General features: G+C 40.0%; 1 protein-coding gene across 4 annotated transcripts in view; it reads right to left on the reverse strand.

Moving 5' to 3' along the window:
* Positions 1-20113, reverse strand: part of TMEM229B (transmembrane protein 229B) — a 62300-nt gene that overhangs the window by 25398 nt on the left and 16789 nt on the right. For 2 of the 4 annotated variants that reach the window (XM_043986341.1, XM_043986344.1), the window contains exon 2: positions 15684-15750. The exons of the other annotated variants lie outside the window; for them this stretch is intronic. The gene's annotated coding sequence lies outside the window, so the exon portion shown is untranslated. The remainder of the gene's footprint in view (positions 1-15683; positions 15751-20113) is intronic. 4 annotated transcript variants of the gene reach the window in all.

Genomic DNA, 20113 nt, shown 5'->3' on the forward strand with positions numbered 1-20113 from the left:
CCAGTATTCTATCCACTGTACTACTAATTGCCTCAATTATTTCTATTCAAGTACCTATATTGGTGTGTAAGCCCTCTTAGGGAGCCTTAAATTATCCTTACTACAAAATCTCTCCATATGTCTCTCCACAAGGTCCAGGGCAATTACCTCTGAGGTAAGGCTGGTCCTGAATAAATTTTTAAAGATAAGTTTTGTTGATGTTTATTTTTAAGTCATTTCTGGGTATTTGCCCACATCCCTCATATATATCATATATATGTATCGTATATATACACATACATATATAATATATCCTTCATGTCATCCCTTGTAACAAAAACAGTTAAACCAAAACTACCAATACAGCAATACTATTGGACAGTGTATGCAACATTCTTCCCTTATATTCTGCACCACCACCACCACCACCTCTCTGCTGAAAAGGAAACATGTTTCATCTGTTCTTTGGGACCAAAGCTAGCCATTAAAATTACTCAATTTGGCTTCCTTTTGGTGTTCTTTTCGTTTACATTATTATCATTGTGCATACTCTTTTCCTGGATCTGCTTACTTCACTCTGCATCAGTTCAACAAGTCTTCCAAAGCTACTCCTAATTCCTCATATTCATCTATATTTCTTACTTCATAATAATATTCCATTAAATTTATATGCCACAATTTATTCAGCTAGTCCCTAATTGATGGGAAACTACATTGTTTTCAGTTCTCTGTTAAAAAAATGTGCTGCACATATTTCATAACTAACAAAAGCTAAGACTGGACAGGTCCATCCAAAAATACACTTTTCACTTGGGACATAGTGTCCCTATTCCTGTTAGTTCCTCCTGGTGGGACAGTAAGAGAGAATACAAATGTATGGTGTTTGGCCCTGTGAGATCTTAGCTGGAGGAGGGAAGGTCTGCAGGGAATGAGAAAAGCAGATGCTCTGCTCTGCTCTGCCTCATCATTCTTCTTGGCTGACAGTTCTCCCCCATTCTTCAGACACCTGGCTCTTCCATTCTACCATATGCTTTTTAGTCTGAGAAGCAAGATCACACTGACTCCTCAATATCTATCTCTCCCCCTTTTCCTGCCTTTGGTGTCCCAACCTTGCTTTGTCACCCTGCACTCTCATCAATCCATACCTCCCTTTCCTCTTCCTTCTCCATTCTGCAAAACATGACAAACCCAAATGCCCCCTTTTGGAAAGAAATCAGCCCCTTGGATTATGGTCCCTTCACTTCACTCCCTCTTTTCCTCCTACTTCCATTCCAGTCCTTTGGCCTCAGGAGGAGGCGAAGCGCTGATCCTTCACTAAAAGGCTGAACAGCTGCCTTGTTCCCTAATTAGATCTCTGGCTGTCCACTGGGGAAGAAAGGCATGTGTTACTGTAAAGAGATGTTTCACCTGTTATTCATCAATAATCTCCTATGCAGAGAGTCCATTAGGCAGCTGCTGAGCTGTCCTGATCATCCTTTTTATGTGAGACAGGACTTGGCTGCTTTTCCCAGTTATGGTGCTAACTCTGTGGGAAAGAAAGAGGTAGTGGGCTGGTTGTTTTGCACTAATTCTCCTCTAGTGCACAACACAGTAAGGTGATAAGAAATCTCTCTAAACTAGCTTCAGGCACAAGCCCTTCTGGGTTACCTAACAAATCTACTCGGACCACTGGTATCCTCAGAAGTAACAGGTGAAAGGGCAGGGATAGCTTGGTAAGACAAAGGCCAGAATTGTTAACTACAGTCAGCTTTCCAAGGTGCTGCTACCTACCATTGGCTAGACCCCGAGGGCTATACAGCCAAGTTAACCAGGAGGTTTCTTACCCCTTGGACAATCCTATTGCAAGGGCATTTATTTCATGGTTCTGGACAAATGCTTACTAATTAACTTTGCTTGCTTAGAACCTTATTTCCAAGGCTTCGTTTCCTGACTTGGCAGAAGCTGGTCTACATCTGGCTGGGTGTGCAATGTCTAAAGATTTCACTATTCATCTTAGCTGCTTTGGGGTGGAGGGGAAAAAGAAATATGAAATCGTGAAAAGAGAATTGAATTTGGAGTTCAGGGGACAGATTCAAGCCCCAGCTTTCCCAATGATTTTGTATGACATTGGGTCACTATCTTAACCCCTCTATAGTCCATTCAGGCTCAAGTCTACAAAAACAAATGGCTTAGCCCCCTGAGAAGCATATGGAATGGAGGAATTGGGGGTTAGAAATGTTAGACTTTTGAGAGGATGGCTCAGATCCCAATATTATGGCTGCAGCCAGTTACTGTTGATGTCTTGGTCTCCCTGATTGGTAGACCTCCTTCCTCTTCCTCTTCCTCCTCCTCTACCACCAGCACCAGCAGCACCAGCACCACTACCACCAAAAACTCCATATTCCTCCCAGGAGTTATAATTACTTTTTTTCCACTTATAGTTCTAGATTTCAGCACCAATTATTTTCTGAAATTTTAACATGCTTCATTTAAGTGGCAGCTGAAGGTTGACCTTACTTATAGTGGGATCCTTCTCTTTAGGAGAAGTCAGTCAGAGGGGTAGAAAACTGTTATAAATAAAATTCTAAAGATGAAAAAGAAATGAACAAGAAAAGGAGCAGGGGAAGCTATCTAGAAAAATGTAGATGTTGAGTGGGGGCAATCATCAACCAACTGATTTTAAAAAGATACTAAGGGAGCATGGAAACAAGAATAGGTAACTGACACTAAATATGAAAGAGTAACATGGACTTATAAAAGTAACATCGGGGCAGCTAGGTGGTGCAGTGGATAGAGCACCGGCCCTGGAGTCAGGAGTACCTGAGTTCAAATCCAGCCTCAGACACTTAACACTTAACTAGCTATGTGACCCTGGGCAAGTCACTTAACCCCGATTGCCTCACTAAAAAGAAAAAAGTAATATCAGGAGCCCCAAAGCTCAGAACGAGATAAGACTAGTAATGAGTCTAAAAGACAAGAAAAATAATAATTTTAAATTATTCTGGGGGAAAGAGGAAGAAACTCAGGTAAGTGGGAAAAGAGCATACAATTGAGGGAATCTAGGGCCACTCATGTATTACTTTGCTCCTTTTCTCTGCCAGGAAGAATCACCACTGGACTGGGAAGGATAGAATAAAAATTTCAATAGAGAGTTTCAACCCAAGATCCATGAGGATCTTAGGTTGATTTTATGTAAGAGAACCCCTAGCTGCCATCAAATGGTAAAGACATCCTATAGTTTGAGGAACTCACAATCCTTCCAGTCACACAGATTTATAACCTCAGAGTTCATCTTTGATGTTTCCCTTACTTCACTGTCCATATTCCATGATGGTAACAGATTTGGGGACAGCTGGATAGAGAGGCAAGTGGATTGAATTCGAGACCTGGAGTAAGGAAGATGCAGACTCATCTTCCTGAGTTCAAATCTGGCTGTGTGACTCTGAACAAGTCACTTAACTCTGTTTACCTCACCTGTAAATTGAGCAGGCAAAGGAAATGGCAGACGAATCCAGTATCTTTACCAAGAAAACCCTAAATGGAGTCAACAAAGAGTCAGATACAGATGAAAACTACCAAACAACAACAGTCATAGATTTAGACTGGAAGGACTATGGATATTTACTCTGTTACTCATTTTTCAGATGAGGAAACTGAGGCTTAGACAGGTTGACACTTACCTAAGTTCCCATGGATTGTAAATTACAAAGCTAGAATTTAATCCAGGGTCCCTGATTCCAAATCTTCTTTCTTCAGTTAATTGCCAGTTTCTATGCACTCCAACTCCACAAAATTTCATGCAACTGACTGCTCCTCTTACTAACCTAGCTAGATTCTCTTTCTTCTAGTTCAAGTCCTGATTTCCTCTCACCTGGTTTAGCCCATCATAGAATGGTCAGAGTTGGAACGGACCTTAAAGGTCATCTACTACAACACAACTACTACAACATCCCTGATATCTCTGGATTTAGCTTTAAGATTTCTAGAAGGCAAGAAGGGGAGGCAAAGGGAAGCCACTCTCTCTCAAAGCAACTAATTTCACTTTACAGAGTTCTACTTAAGTAGGCAGCTAGGTAGCAGTGGATAGAGCACCAGGCCTGGAGTCAGGAAGATCTGAGCTCAAATCCTGCCTCAGCTACTTACTGTGTATCCATGGGCAAGTCACTTAACCCTGTTTGCCTCAGTTTCCATATTTGTTAAATGAGCTGGAGAAGGGAATGACAAAGCACTCCACTATCTTTGCCAAGAAAACCCCAAAAGGGGTCATGAAGAGTTGGACATTACTGAAAAATACTAAACAATAACAAATTGTTAGATAGGTTTTACTTACTCTAAGCTGAAATCTACCTCCCTGAAATTCACTACTCCTAGTTCTGCTTTCTGAGACCAAACAGAATTAGGCCTCCTCACTAGGAGGGAAGGGGCCTTTGAGGGAAGTGCCTAACTCATTTCTGTCTCTGTATCAGCAAAACCTACCATAGCACCCTTTAAGCAGGCACTTAAATGTTTGCTGAATTGGATTAAAATAATATGGCCCAGAATAAAGATGTCTTTAGATGTGCAAACAGCTGGCATATATGATAGCTGAACTGCCCTCCATCATTTCTAAAAGACTGGAAGACAAAAATGGGCAAGAAGGTAGAGTTTGCAAATTACAGGCTGTTGAGCTTGTCTTTTCCCGAGTAAAAATTCTAGAACGTATTATTAAATATTAAATGAGATGGTTTATGAACATTCCAAAAAAAAGAGAAGAGGCAATCAGTAAGAGCCAGCAGGACTTCATCAGAGAACAGGTTGTGCCAAACTCATCTCGTTTCCTTTTTCACACAATCCCTGGGTTTATGGAAGAGGGAAGGGGTGGCTGTAAATCTAATCTATCTAAATTTCAACAAAACATTTGACAGAGGCATTCATACCATCCTTTTGTAAAGGATATGGGTTAGATGATAGTTTAATCAAGCAGATTCAGAGTAGTTGATTGGCCATTGAAGTTAATTTAGAGGGTGGTCACTTGTGGAAGGCCTCAGTCATGCATCTCTGCTTGGCCCTGGGCCTATGTTCTTCATTCCTGAAGAGGACCATGACATCAGGATGATGTCATGATTTTGCTGTGAATTGGATTTAAGTGAGGGAGGGCTGTGCAAGGTCAACTTACTTCATTCTCTCCTCCAGAGCCACCTGGGCCTAGGGGCAAGATATCTACCAGGATGACTAGAGATGGCCCCGGATATTTAAGACAATCAGGGTTAAGTGACTTGCCTAGCAAGTAAGTGTCTGAGGTGAGATTTGAATTCAGATCCTCCCAACTTCAGGGTCAGTGCTCTATCTACTTTGCCACCTATCTAGCCCAAGGGGCTCTGCAGCAATTTGGTGAAGCCTATGGACCCATCCTCAGAATAATGTTTTTAAATGCAGCTAATAAAATACATAAAAGATTGCAAAGGAAATCAATTATCTTGAAATACAGTTACCATAATTTTTTTTAAAAAACCAAGGTCATGGACCCCAGGTTAAGAACCCTTGACTCAGATGAATAGACAAATAATATGCTTATCAAATTTTGCAGATGACACAAAGTTGGAGGGGATTGCTAACATAATGCATGACAAAGTCAAGCTCTGGAAAGGACTCAGCAATCCAGAACAAGGGGCCAAACTGAATGTGATTAAATTCCATATAAACATGAAATTCTAAAACTGAGTTACAAAAAATCATCCTCAAGAGTAGAGCATGAGGAGAGGTATAGCCAGATAACATTTTTATGAAAAAGATCTGGTGTTTCTAGTGGACAAACTACAAATGGGATGTAGCCCAAATGAATGTAGTCCTAGGCATCATTAAGAGAAGCAAAGTGTATCTAGTATGGGATGAACAGTAAGTCCAGCTGCACTCTGACCTAGTCAAGGGTCAACTGGAGGAACGAGAAATGTTTATTTTGGAGGTAAAATGATTCGATGAGAAACAAGACAGACATCTTCAAAAATTCTGGGAGGGAAATTTACGATGTTCCTGTTGGCCCCAGAGGGTAGAACTCAAGAGCAATGAATGGAAGATGCAAAGAAACCAATTTCCGTTTAAGTTAAGGAAACAGTGGCGATTATATTGTTATTGTTGTTGTTCAGTCCTTTCAATCTTGTCCAAATCTTTGTGACCCCTATTTGGGGTTTTCTTGGCAAAGATACTGGAGTGGTTTGCCATTTCCTCTCTGGATCATTTTATAGATGAAGAATTGAGGCAAACAGTTAAAGTAACTTGTCCAAGGTCACACGGCTAATAAGTGTCTGAGGATCTGAGCTCAGGTCTTCTTGACTCTAGGCCTGGCCCCACCTAGCTGCCCCTTGTAGCAACTGGAGCTGTCCAAAAGTGAAATGGGTTTCCTCAGGAGACAGCAGGTTCTTGTTCATCGGTCTTCTAGCAAATTAATTGTGTCTGTGTTGTATCGGGTGTGGGGTGGACAACATAATCTCCCATGGTCCCTTCCAACTTGGAGATTCTTTGATTATTGCTGACATCCAAGCACTACGAACCTTCTCCAAAAATTGCCCCAGGCAACTGGGAGCCATGAAAAGAGTCAAAAGCAACATGATATGCAAGTAGTAACAAAATAATGGCTGACATTTCTATGGTGCTTTTAGGCTTTTAAAGTGCTTTACTGAGGGGCAGCTAGGTGGCACAGTGGATAGAGCCCTGGATTCAGGAGGACCTGAGTTCAAATCCAGCCTCAGACACTTAACACTTACTAGCTGTGTGACCCTGGGCAAGTCACTTAACCCCAATTGCCCTGCAAAAAACAAAACAAAACAAAACAAAAATAAATAAAATAAATAAATAAATAAAGGTGCTTTAACTGGATAACTCTCTAAGGTGGGTGCTATTATTAACCCACTTTACAAATGAGGAAACTGGGGCTGAAAAGAGGTAAAGTGACACACCCAGGGCCCACACACCTTCAGAGCACCACAGAAAAGATAAGCATTACCTAGAAAGTAACAACCAAACAACGTCACCCAAACTCGCCCTTGGAAAGTGACACCAACACCTCTTAGGAAGATAATTCTGCCTCATCTTCAGGTTTAGGCAATTCAGTATGTGCCAGAAGCACAATAGTAAAGCTGGTACTGTAAGGTGGCCCAAGTGTAACCTGCAGGCACAGAAAGGCTTTGCCACCTGTATGAAGAAAGGTGTATGGTTAAAGGGTTCCAAGAGGGAAGAGGCTTCTCAATGTACCTTGACTACTGATTGTCTTGCCCATATATAACATGGAAGTCAAGGTAATACAGAGAAGTGGACAGGAATTAATTGCCTAATGGTAGGAAGAGCTTTTTAAGAGATCAACCATATTTACATGTGACCACAGATTCGTACAATAACAAATGTGTGTATGATAAGTGTGGTATGGCAGAAAGGATGAACTTGTCCACCAACAAACATTTATTATTAAATGCCTATGATGCTGCAGCCACTAAGACAGGTTCCAGGAAATACAAGGACAAAAATGAAACAGTCCTTTATCCTCATGTAGGAAACTCAGCCTCTAGAGTTGGAAGGACTTGGGTTTGAAGCTGGCTCTGCTACTTACTAGCTGTGTATCCTTGGACAAATCACCCTTTGTGGGTCTTAGTTCCTTCATGTGTAAAGAGAGGGGTCAGGGCTAGACGGATTTAAGATCTTTTCTATAATTCCATGCCCAAGAGATAGCTCAAGTCCACCCCAGCCTTCCTAAACATTGCATCTAGGGCAAAAGCAGGTACGCTTAACATAGTTGAGGCAGAAGCAGGTTCTATCTCTGCCACTCCATAAAGGGGCTCCTAGGAGGAGAATCTTGACATAAGAATACTAGAAAGGTGTCCATTTCCCCAAGGATTATTTTGCAAAGAAGGAAATGTAAATATTATGGTGGGGGGGGGGAAACTGTTCAAATTCTAAAAACACAAATTAAAACAACTATGAGACATTACTTTTCATTCATAAAATTGAGAAAATAAAAGGTAAAATCTAATGCTTATAGGGCTTTAGGGAAAACAGGCACATTATACTTGGGAAGGCAGGACTGTGAACTGGTGCATTCATTTTGTTAAGCAATCTAGATGACCAGACTGATCATTCCTTTTGATCCCATTACTAGGGCTACTATGACCTTAGGATGTTATTCAAAGCAAAGAAGAAAAAAAAATCTCTGTGTCCAAAAATACTTGTAACACTTCTATTTGCAACAATGGAAAAACTGGGAAACAACCTGTATAGTTGACTGTTGGGGAATGACTGAATAAGTAATGGTATATTAGTGTAATTGGGATGTTATTGAGCCACAAGAAATAACAAATGCAAAGAATGTAAAGAAATAAAGTCTTTGCAGAGTAATACCAAGCAAAAGAAGAAGCAGAATACCACACACATTGACTGTGACTATATTTTTAAAAAACAACAATAAAATCTGATACACAAAAGAAAAAGACGGGAAGGGTATCACAAAAGTGAGTAATATAATGATTTTGTTCAAGTTGATCTACTATAACAAACTATAAACAACTTATTTAGGGGTTTTATTCAATTTTTATTCATTCATTTTATTTGGAACAGTTATGAGGAAGGCAGTGTGAATGTAACAGATAAGAGTGCTGCACTTGGGGGCAGGAAGACATGGATTCATACACATTTCAGACAGCAGCATGTGGCATTCTATACAAATCATTTAATCTCTAAATGCCCTAAACTACTCTCTAGGGATTATCTATTAAGTCACAGAGGGGTTCCTCAAAGGTTATATTAATTTGTTTTTGTTTTATTGTTCATTTGTTGTTGTTGTTGTTGTTGCTGTTGTTCTTTGCGGGGCAATAAAGGTTAAGTGACTTGGCCCAGGGTCACACAGCCAGTGAGTGTCAAGTGTCTGAGGCTGGATTTGAACTCAGGTCCCTCCTGAATCCAAGACCAGTGCTTTATCCACTGCACCACTTAGCTGTCTCTGATATTAATTTTTTTTTTTTTAATTTCAAAAAGAAAAAAGGGACATGGAAAGGTAAAATACAGATCTTAGAGTGAAGGTCAATGGCCAAAAGTACCCCTGGGAGAGAGAAAAGGAATAGAAGATGAATCAAGAAAAAGCATTAGGGGGAAGCTAGTGGCACAGTGGATAGAGCACCGGCCCTGGAGTCAGGAGTACCTGAGTTCAAAATCCGACCTCAGACGCTTAACACTTACTAGCTGTGTGACCACTGGGCAAGTCACTTAACCCAATTGACTCACTAAAAAAAAAAAAAAAAAGAAAGAAGAAAAGGAAAGCATTAGGACTAAGGGACTTTAGGCGGTATTCCTTCTTGCTGTCTGTTTGGATCTCATTCTGTTGATACCAAAAGCCAACAAAAGCTAGGTGCCTCCTTCAGTGACCATGAAGTTCTGGCCTCCAGCCTAGTCCTCTCCCCTTGGGGAGCCCCATCCACTGGGGCAGGCACCTGGTCTCAATAAACATGCTCAAAATATACTTGAGACAGCACTTAGGCAAGAGTAATTAAAGGGGATGTTATCTCAGTACAGCCTCTCATTACTGAGTAATTAGATTGCTGAAAAATAATTAACATTCCTTTTGACAAAGAAACAAAGGCCCATTACATGCATTAGGACAGCATCAAAATCAGAGAAGAAAGAAGGAAGCAGGGTGAATTCACCACTCAGGCCCCTACACACACCCAGGAAGATATCTTGGTGATTCAAACCAACTAATTAAACAGGGGCTTTGAGTCAGGGCCTTGCACCAATTCAATGGGACTCGAACCTTAAGGTGAGTGTGGTTCAAAATGGATGCCTAAAAAGGAAGGCCTATAGACGTATAACAACTACAATAAGATTTAACACTTATTAAGCACCTACCTGTATATTCAACACAGCATAGCCACTGGGAGATAGACAACATTTAGATAAGACAGGGATGCCCCCCGGGAAGCATGTAATCTCAGGAGAAGATGAGCACCAACACTAATAGCTAAACATACAACATCACACAATAAGTACATCAGAGACAAAGAAATCAGAGTTTTCCATGAAATCTGAGAGGCAAAGCTATTACTGTGAGAACTATGTAATGTCTCCCTCATTAGACTGTGAGCTCCTTAAGGGCAGGAACTGTCTTCTGCTTCTCTTTGTACACCCAGCATTTAGCACAGTGACAGGTGTTTAATAAATGTTAGCTGACTGTAGTAGAAGAAGAGCACTGGGCCTGGAATGAGGAGAAATCTGGTTTAAATCATGTGCTGGAAAATTTCATAGACAAAGACTAGCGTATCTAGCCTCACAGAGTTGCAGTAAAAATCAAATAAGCTAATTATATAAAGCACTTTGCAAACCTGAAAGGACTAGATTCATGTCAACTATTGGTAAAGGGCTATTCAACTGTATTCTCTGCTTTACAAGAATCCACCCCAATCTACTTAACTGTACCTCAAGTCACTCGTGATCTCTTATTTTTTAATTTTTTTTTTTTTTTAGTGAGGCAATTGGGGTTAAGTGACTTGCCCAGGGTCACACAGCTAGTACGTGTCAAGTGTCTGAGGCTGGCTTTGAACTCAGGTCCTCCTGACTCCAGGGCCGGTGCTCTATCCATTGAGCCACCTAGCTGCCCCCACTCATGATCTCTTAAGCATGGCAGGCTCGTTTCTACTTACATACTTTTGTTTGCTATGGTTCCTCCTACCTAGAATGCCCTCCCCACCATCTACCTCATCTCCAAGTCCCATCCATCCTTCATTGACTCTTCACTGAGTCCACTCCAACTTCCAATCACTTTTCCCTCTTCTGAATTCCTATGGCCCTCGACTGTCCAAAGTAGCCATTGGGGTTCAACTATATGTTGCTTCACGACACCTCTTGAAGATCTGCCTTATGTTACTTACATCTGGTTTCACCAACTAAATTGGAAATGCAAATAAGCAGAAGAATATTATGTTAAGTGCTTTATAAATATTACCTCACTTGATACTCACAACAACCCTGGGAGGTAGTTGCTATTATCATGCTCATTTTACATGGAAGAAATTTGAGACAGACAGGTAAAGTGACTTGCCCAGCGCCCACAAAAGTCAATAAGTATCTGAAGCTAGATTTGAACTTAGGTCGTCCTGACTCCAGACCAACACAGATGCCAATATTGGTATTAAGATGGTCCTTTGTTTCAGGGGAAAGCATGGACTTGTTGAAAGTACTATATAATCTCTGTTTAATGTGATTGTACATATATAACCTATATCAGATCAATTGCTGTCTTAGGGTGCGGGGAGGGAAGGGAGGGAGGAAGAAAAATTTGGAACTAGAAATCTTACAAAAGAAATGTTGAAAACAATCTTTACATGTAACTAGAAAATAATAAAATACTTTAATGATTTTTTTTTTTTTTGGTGAGGCAATTGGGGTTAAGTGACTTGCTCAGGGTCACACAGCTAGTAAGTGTCAAGTGTCTGGGGCCGAATTTGAACTCAGGTCCTCCTGAATCCAGGGACACTGCTTTAATCCACTTGCACCCCTTTTTATGATTTTTTTAAAAGTACTCATATAAATTTCAAATGCAATTCACACCTCTTGTTATTCAATTTGAGCCCTGTCTCATTTTTTTTTTTCATACTCGGTACCTGTGCAGCTCACTAATGGCAGTTCACCTAACATAGTATGGACCTATTAGGACAATAGATCTATTTCATCCACTGGATTCTTCCTGTATGAGTCATCAGACAATTTTTTCCTTTTTAGTGATTATGGATCTCATGTAAGAAGCTTTGCAATGTTCTGGGGTTTTATGTAAATAGTACAATCCAAACAGTTAGCATCTGGAGGACCTCAACGGCTCTTCCATCTGGACCTGAGCCAGACATCCATTCTCCATGGCAATGGCAAATACCTCTGGCAAGCATATGGCTCCCTGTTTTATGCCTCACTTGATAGCGATCTGACAGTTTTCTAACAAAGTTATCTCTGTTGTTGCATCTTTCGAGGAATTTTAAATACACCATGCTGGGTAGGCTTTGCTAAAATAGAAATTTTTTCAAGAAATGGATTTCTGTTGGGAAGTAAGAAGAGAAATGGGGTCAGTTTAGTTCAAACAAACATTTATTAAACATCTGCTGTGTAAAGAACACTGTCCAGGCTCTGGGGGAATATACAAAGTTTAGATAAGACACTATCAGCTCAATTCAATAAATATTTATTAAGTGTAAGGCATCACCCCTACCCTCATGGAGCTTACTGTCTAGCAAGTAAGCCCCCCCCCCACAGGGTGGGCTATACTGTAGGAAGGCTCTCTCTCAGAGGCATCATTGATCAGGAAAATGATCGAGGCAGTTGAAGGTGGACAGGGAGAATTTCGTCATATTCCAAAAAGCTACACTAATCCAACTACACTAGGGGAAAGCTTCCTAGTTTTGTCTTTTTATTTTAAAGAGTTAGTTCAAGGAGAAGTCTTACATTGGGCAGAACAGTCTGGCAATCAGTCAATAAACATTTATTAGAAACCTACTACATAGGTTCCATAAATTTATTTAATAATTATTAAAAATAATTTTTTAAAAAAGTAATACATAGGCATTGTGCTAAGTTCCAGGGATACAAAGAAAGGCAAAAGACAGTCCCTGCTCTCAGTCAAGGAGCTCACAGTCTACTAGGGGAGACAACATGCAAAAACAACTATGTACTAACAAGACATATGCAGGATAAATTGTAAAGAATCCCCAGAGGGAATGCATGATTAAGGGGGATGAAGAAAGGCTCCCTGGGGCAGCAGGAGGGCCTGAGTTCAAATCTGCCCCCAGACGCTTGACACTAGCTGTGTGACCCTGGGCAAGTCACTTAACTCTCATTGCTCCGCAAAAAAGAAAGAAAGAGAGAGAGAGAGAGAAAGAGAGAGAGAGAGAGAGAGAGAGAGAGAGAGAGAGAGAGAGAGAGAGAGAGAGAAAGAGAAAGAAAAGAAAGGCTCCCTGTAGGAAGTGGAATTTTAGTTGGGACTTGAAGGAAGCCAAGGAAGCCAGGATGTGAATGTGAAGAGGGAGACAGTCAGAGAAAATGCCCAGAGCCAAGAGATACAGTGTCTTGTTAGTGGAATAGCAAAGATACTAGTGTCACTGGATTGCAGAGCACATGCAAAGGTGGGGAGAGAGGTGGCTTATGAAGGGCTTTGAATGCCACACAGAGGATATCTGATTCTGGAGTTCACAGGGACTCACTGGAGTTTATTGAGTAGGGTGTGGGGTAACATGATCAGACCTCTACTTTAGGAAAATCTCTCTGCCTGGATATTGGCTCCCTGTCCCCCCTGCCCTCTTTGAGTTAAAATCTGGCCTCAGACACTTATTAGCTGCATGACTTTGGGCAAGTCATTTGCCCCTATTTGCCTCAGTTTCCTCATCTGTCAAATGATCTGGAGAAGGAAATGGCAAACCACTCTGGTATCTTTGCCAAGAAAACCCTAAATGGGGTCACGAAGAATCAGACATGACTTCTTTATTTCTCACCATATACAATAATGCTATGTGCCAGGGACTGGGTTAGGTGCCAGGGATACAAATACAAGGAATGAAACAATTCTTGTTTACAGAGAGACAAGGATGTATACAGTATGTCCCAAAAGTCTGAGTGTGATTTTAAGCTGTTAAAGCTTAAAGTGTATGCCGAACAAAATATGAAATGAATAAACACAGCTTAATGGATTATAAGTATATACAGGCTATACAAAATAAATATGAAGATAATAAATACAAATAAATAGAAAGTAGTTAAATATAAGGAAGTATGTATAGGATAAATATGAAGTGAATAAATACAAATAAGTAGAAAGTTCTTAAATACAAGAAAGTTTGAGAGGGATGGTGCTACATGCACTGAGACAAGTCTTTTCCTGCATTCTATCTTTGCTTTTGGAAGAAGTCTAACCACTTTCATTCATGTCATACATTAATATATTCAAAATCTAGTTACTTTAAGCAAAGTGCAAACAAATACAAAACAAAACCAAAAAAATGTGTGAAAGAGTAGCACTGCCAAGGAGCAAAAGGAAATTAAGTAAACTATAACACTATATAAATACATTCTTTAAACAAACATCAAGCACCTATCAAATTTTGCAAAGTTCTGTGCTAGGCACGTTATCAGAACATAACAGTGGAGCCAACAGAGAACAAAAGAGCAAGTCATTTTCAAAACCATGAAAATGTAACAAGCCCTTAGTAATTCTCCTTGACCTTCAGTCTGCCCCCACCCCCAATGGAGAATGAGTAATATTGCCACATTATACAGGGTGGACCAAAAGTCACGATGTTTTAATAACTTTTTGAAAATTATTTTTTATGAATTTCTCACCATTTATAAGATTTGATTGTACACATGTAATGTGAATTCATTTCCTATATATACTGTATATGATGCTATGGTATTGTAAAGTTAAAATAAAAAATAAATGAGTTATTAAATATTGAAACCTCTTTGTGACTTTTGGCCCACCCTGTATTTATACAGTGTTCTTAACTTTTTGAACCATATCCAGGCACATTACCTCCTTTCATACTAACAATCTTGAGAGGTAGAACAGGTATTCCCATTTTACAGATGAAGAAACTGAGGCACAGAGCTTGAATAAACTCACATAACTATTGGAAGAGCCAGAACTAGGTCCTCTCAGCTCCCTTCCCTGTGTCTTTTCCACTAGATCTGGGGCTCTTAACTCTTTTACAACATGGATCACTTTGGCAATCTGGTAAAACTTATGAATGGTCCCCTTCTGAGAATAGTGTTTTTAAATGCATGAAATAAAATGTATCAGATTACACAGGAAACCAATTATATTAAATAATTCTCAAAAAAATTAAATCCACTGACTCCATAAAATCTATTCATGAACCACTTAGGGGTTCATAGGCCCCAGGTTAAGAACTCCTGTACTAGGTCATTAAGCTGCTTCTTATAAGGAGAAGGGGGGAATCTGGAAGCAAAAATGATGAACAGAACTAAAACTTTTTCAATAATTCAAGCTCCCCACCCCCTAGCAAACTGAGGTGCCTTTTCTTCATATAACTTTGAAGATATTAGCTAGAGGAAGCACTGGTGACATGACTGCCTATGGTAGTTTAGAAGGCTACCCACACATAGCTTCTTGGGACATCTTGCCTCCTATGATTAATCCAATGGTCCTCTTAGCATCATCTTGGGAACTACAAAAAGTTAAGAGACCACAAGTCAGAGATGGAGGCCAGCTAAATGATAGATGGCTACGTGTCTAGAAGCAAAGGCATGTTTAGTGGGAAGCCAAATATATCAGTGCTATGTTTGGTCTGGGGAGTATCTTCCTTAAATGACTAGAAGGGGTATGTAAGAAGCTATATAGGATATTTGTGTGTGGTGCTATATCTAGAAGAATTGTAAATGCCAAAAAGGATCTACAGATTTTTCCCAAAGGACCTCTGAAAGTTGGAGAGACAGAGCCATGAATTATTAAGTAAGGTTCATGTTCTGAAAAGTTGTAAGTATTTTAAGGAGGAAGAAGGGAACAATAATAATAATGAGGGAAATGAAAAAGCAACTGCAGCTAAAAGAGGAGAAAGGGGGAGAATAGACAGACAATTGGGTACAACTTAGCTAAGAGATCCATGTGTCACTATAGAGGGATTCTGGGGAGCAGGAAGATAAGTGAAGTTGTGGTTCCAAAAGCAGGCATCAAAAACACCAGGATGGTGTTCAGGTCCGGGACCTTCCATTACCTGGTGCTGTGGCCTTGAGTAAGTCATTTTCTCTTCTCAGTTTCTTCATTACAGAATACTAGGACAGCTGTGGGGATTACAGATTCAGAAAATGTCAGAGCCAGAAAAAAACATCAGATGTCAAATGAATCCAGCCCCCTTATTTTTACAGATGAGGAAACAGGAGACTGAAGAAGTTAAATAATTTCACAGAATTTGAGAACTGAGAGGGACCTGAGTGCCCACTGAGTCATGCCCACACACAAAAGGGATGCCCACTAGACCAAGCCTGATAAGCATTCATCCAGCTTCTGCCTGAAGACCCCCAAAGAGCTCAAACTATCAAGATGTTGCTTTTTTTTCTAGATATCAAATCTAAATCATCTCCTTTGCAACTTCCACTCACTGCTTCTGCTTCTGTCCTCTGGAGTAAAAAAGAACACGTTTAAATCTGTCCTCCATGTAAGAGACTTTCAGACAACTGAACACAGTTAACATGTCCTCTAGTGACTCAACCAATCCCCATACAGTCTGGACTCAAGCCTCTTCTCCACTCTCCTCTGGACACTTTTCAGGTTATCAACGTCCTTCCTAAACCATGCCACCCCAAACCAAGCACGATAGTCCAGATGAGGGCAAGACAGGGGCAGAACTCAGAGGGAAGACCACCTCTATGTTTCTGGAAACTGCACTTCTCATAATGCAACCCAGGAACACATTAGCTTTTTGGCTGCTACATCACACTGCTGCTTCATATTAAGTTTGTAATCAACTGAACTCTACCAGATCTTTCCCCGAACTGCTGCCTAACCAGGCCTCCCCCATCTTACACTGGTGAAGTTGACTTTTTTGGTACCCAAGTGTGAAACTTTACATTTATTCTTATTGCATTTCATCTTACTAGATTTAGGCCAATGCTAAATACAAGCCTTTCAAAAGCTCTAGAGATCCTGGGTGGCTATCTAGTATGTTAGTTATTCCTCCCAGATTTGTACTATCTGCCTCTATCTATATCATTGATAAAAATGTTAAACAGGGGATAGCTAGGTGGCACAACAGATAAAGCACCAGCCCTGGATTTAGGAGGACCTGAGTTCAAATTCGGCCTCAGACACTTGACATTTACTAGCTGTGTGACCTTGGGCAAGTCACTGAACCCTCACTGACTTGCAAAAAAAAAATGAGTGCCTGGAACTCTCTCCTTTCTTATCTCCTATTCCCATATCCCTTGGCTTCCTTCAAATCTCAGCTAAAGTCCTACCTTCTGAAAGCATCTTTTCCTAGTTTCTATTCTTAATGCCTTCCAAGTGCGACTACCCCCAATTTATTCTATATATACCTTGTTTGTACGTAATTGTTTCCATATTGTCTTTTCCATTAGACTGTGAGCTCCGTGAGAATAGAGCCTGCTATTATCTTTCTTTGCATCCCAAGCACTTAATAAATGCTAGTACACTGACTGCATCTGATTGTATTATTGCTTTATCTGTATCTCTCCATCTTTTCCACAAAACAGCATATTTCATCAAAAGTCTTACTACAAAAATAAATAAATAATACATTAATTTTTTTAAAAGTCTTACTACAATGTAGGTAAACTATATCCAAATATGATCTTCACTTATTAGTTTAGTAATCCTGTCAAAATAGAAAATGGGGTTAGTCTGGCATGACCTATCCTTGGTAAAACCATGATGCTGACTCTTTGTAACCACTATTCACTTTTCTAGATGTCCACCAACCATCTCTTTAATGATCCATTCTAGAATTTCCCCAGGAATCCAAGCGAAGCTCCCTGGCATATAGTTTACAGACTCTGTTCTCTTTCCTTTTTTTGAAAATCAGGGCAATATTTGTTCCCCTCTAATCTGATGGTCCCATTCCTGTTTTCCATGACTGTTCAAATACTACCAAGTAGCTTGACCCTCTCACATCTGCCACTTCCTTCAGTTCCCAAAAATGTTGTTCATCTGGGTCAGATGACTATAATTCATCAAGGATAGCCAGGGATTGTCTCTTATTATCTTCTTAATTATCTTGGGTAAAAACAACCTGTTGTTCTTTTTTATCATTTCCAGTGCAAAGATCATTCTTGTTGGCAGAGAAAAAGAAGATAGGAATTAAACAGATCAACCTTTTGTCTATTGTTCATTCTTATCATTCCATCCACACCAAGCAAATGTTTTATTCTTTTTCTCCCAATATAGCTTTTAAAAAGTCCAAAACCTTTTTATTGTCCTTCATTTTCCTTATCAGTTTCAGTTCATTCTGAGGTTTAGCATTCCTATCACTTATTTTTTACAGAACCATGTCAGATTCATATTCTTTCTCTGTTAGGGGACCATCTTCTATACATTTCTTTCTTTTTTCTTTTTGCAGGGCAGTTGGAGTTAAGTGACTTGCCCAGGGTCAGAAAGCTAGTAAGTGATAAGTGTCTGAGGCCAGATTTGAACTCAGGTCTTCCTGAATCCAGGGCCGGTGCTCTATCCACTGCACCACCTAGCTGGATTTCTTTTTAATATCTAAATTGGTTGGTAAATTTCCTGTCAAGATACATTGGTCTCTTCAGACAAATCTCACTTCCTCTTCATAGGGACATTGTTTTCCATTGTATTTTCAGAATTTCATCCTTGAGCATCTCCCATTCCTTCCTTGTGGGCTGACATCGCCAGAAGCATTTCACTCCATGGGATCCTACCCGATTTTTCTCTGAACCCTTTAAAATCTGATTTCTCAAAACTTAGGGAGCATGTAGACCAGTGGTGTCAAACTCAAATAAAAAGAGGAGCCACTAAACTGTATATAAGGACCCCAGTGGGCTACAAATTGACTTAGAAAATCACAAATTAACATTATGTTCTTTTGAATTTTTATTTATTTTGTGATATATTTCCCAATAATGGTTTAATCTGGTTTAGGCTGCACTGGTGAGTGTGGCAAGCTGCATGTGTAGACTATGCCCCAATTCAAACTCTAGGAAGGTGGTCACTCCCCCTCGGGGCTTTCATCATTACACATAAGCAACTAGTTCCTTATTACTGAGAATCATATCCAAAACAAAATCTTCCTTTCTGGGTTCCTCTACCTTTTCAATGATGCAATTATCATTAAGCAAAGTCAAGAAGTTATTAGCTACTCTGCTTTTGGCAAAGAATAAGTTCTATCAGATTTTTGGATAACTGAAGTCACCCATCATTAAAATATCATGCTTCTGTACCAAGCTTGTGATAAATTTCCCAAACTCCTTATCTATTTCCCTTTTCTAACTAGATGGTCTGTAATCTACTCCAATGACAAAATCTCTTCTAATTTTCCTTCTACTCACTACTACCCAAATATTTCCCCATCATGTTTCCTCTCTATGTTTCCTAGATTTCCTTACATGAGGATAATTTCTTAAAATACAGTGCCACCCTCCTCCCTACCTCTTTAACCTATGCTGTATTTGTTTTCTAATAAACTTCATTCCATCAAATCTCAGGAATATCTGTGCGATCAAATATGTCTTATGACTTCTCTTGCTTGTTGGCTAAACCTCATCATTTGGATATGGATATTTACTGCTAACCAGATTCTTCCTTAGAAGTTGTAGGTGTCTCAACTGCTCTTCTTCCTTCTTTGTAGTCACTCTCTGACATATTGCTTGCCCAAAAGACACAAAGAGCTGGTGGAAGATGGAGGATTAGAACCTCAATCTCCTGACTTCCTGCTTAATTCTTTCCATTGTAGCATATTGTCCCCCTCCTGTAAACTTGGCATACTTCTGTCTCCTACCTACCATACTCCAATCTCCACTCTCCATTAACAAGCTGGTAGAGATGGAGAGATGGACTAGAGAGATTCCTCTGGCACTGCAAAAAACATCTGGACACAGGAATAACTTCCAGGATCAAGTCTGTGAGCTTCTTCCTTCCTTGCCTGGCTTCCAACAGTGCCAACTTGGAAATGTTGAGCTCAACAAGCTATGTACAGACATGCAGCAGGCATGTCTATGCTGTAAACAAAAGCAATTCAGCCAAGGGGAATGAGAGTAGGAGGGAAAAAAGGCCTAATTGGTGTTTCATTCAGATAGATTGAGGTGACAGGTGGAACAGACTTCCATGATGATTGGCCATTTAACAGTTTTCAAAGATTTGGGGCATTGAGATTTTTTCCTACCCCATAAAAAATGTTGTGTTGTGTTGTGTTGGTGATCTCACAGGCAACAGGATAACATTCAGTTCCTCCTTGGGGTAAACTACTCCCAGAGTTAAGAGTGCCTAAAAGGAAAGGTCTTCAAAGACAGAATGATGATGATGATGTTTGTGAAAGTAACACTTTACAATTCACAAAGCAATTTTCTCATTTGATTCTCATGACAATGCTATTAGGTAAATAATAATTCGTGTATTATTATTATCCTCCCTTTCTCTCAGCTGAGAAAACTGAGGACTAGACAACACAGAAAAAAT

Source organism: Dromiciops gliroides, chromosome 2, assembly GCF_019393635.1.
Source record: "Dromiciops gliroides isolate mDroGli1 chromosome 2, mDroGli1.pri, whole genome shotgun sequence".
NCBI lineage: Eukaryota > Metazoa > Chordata > Mammalia > Microbiotheria > Microbiotheriidae > Dromiciops > Dromiciops gliroides.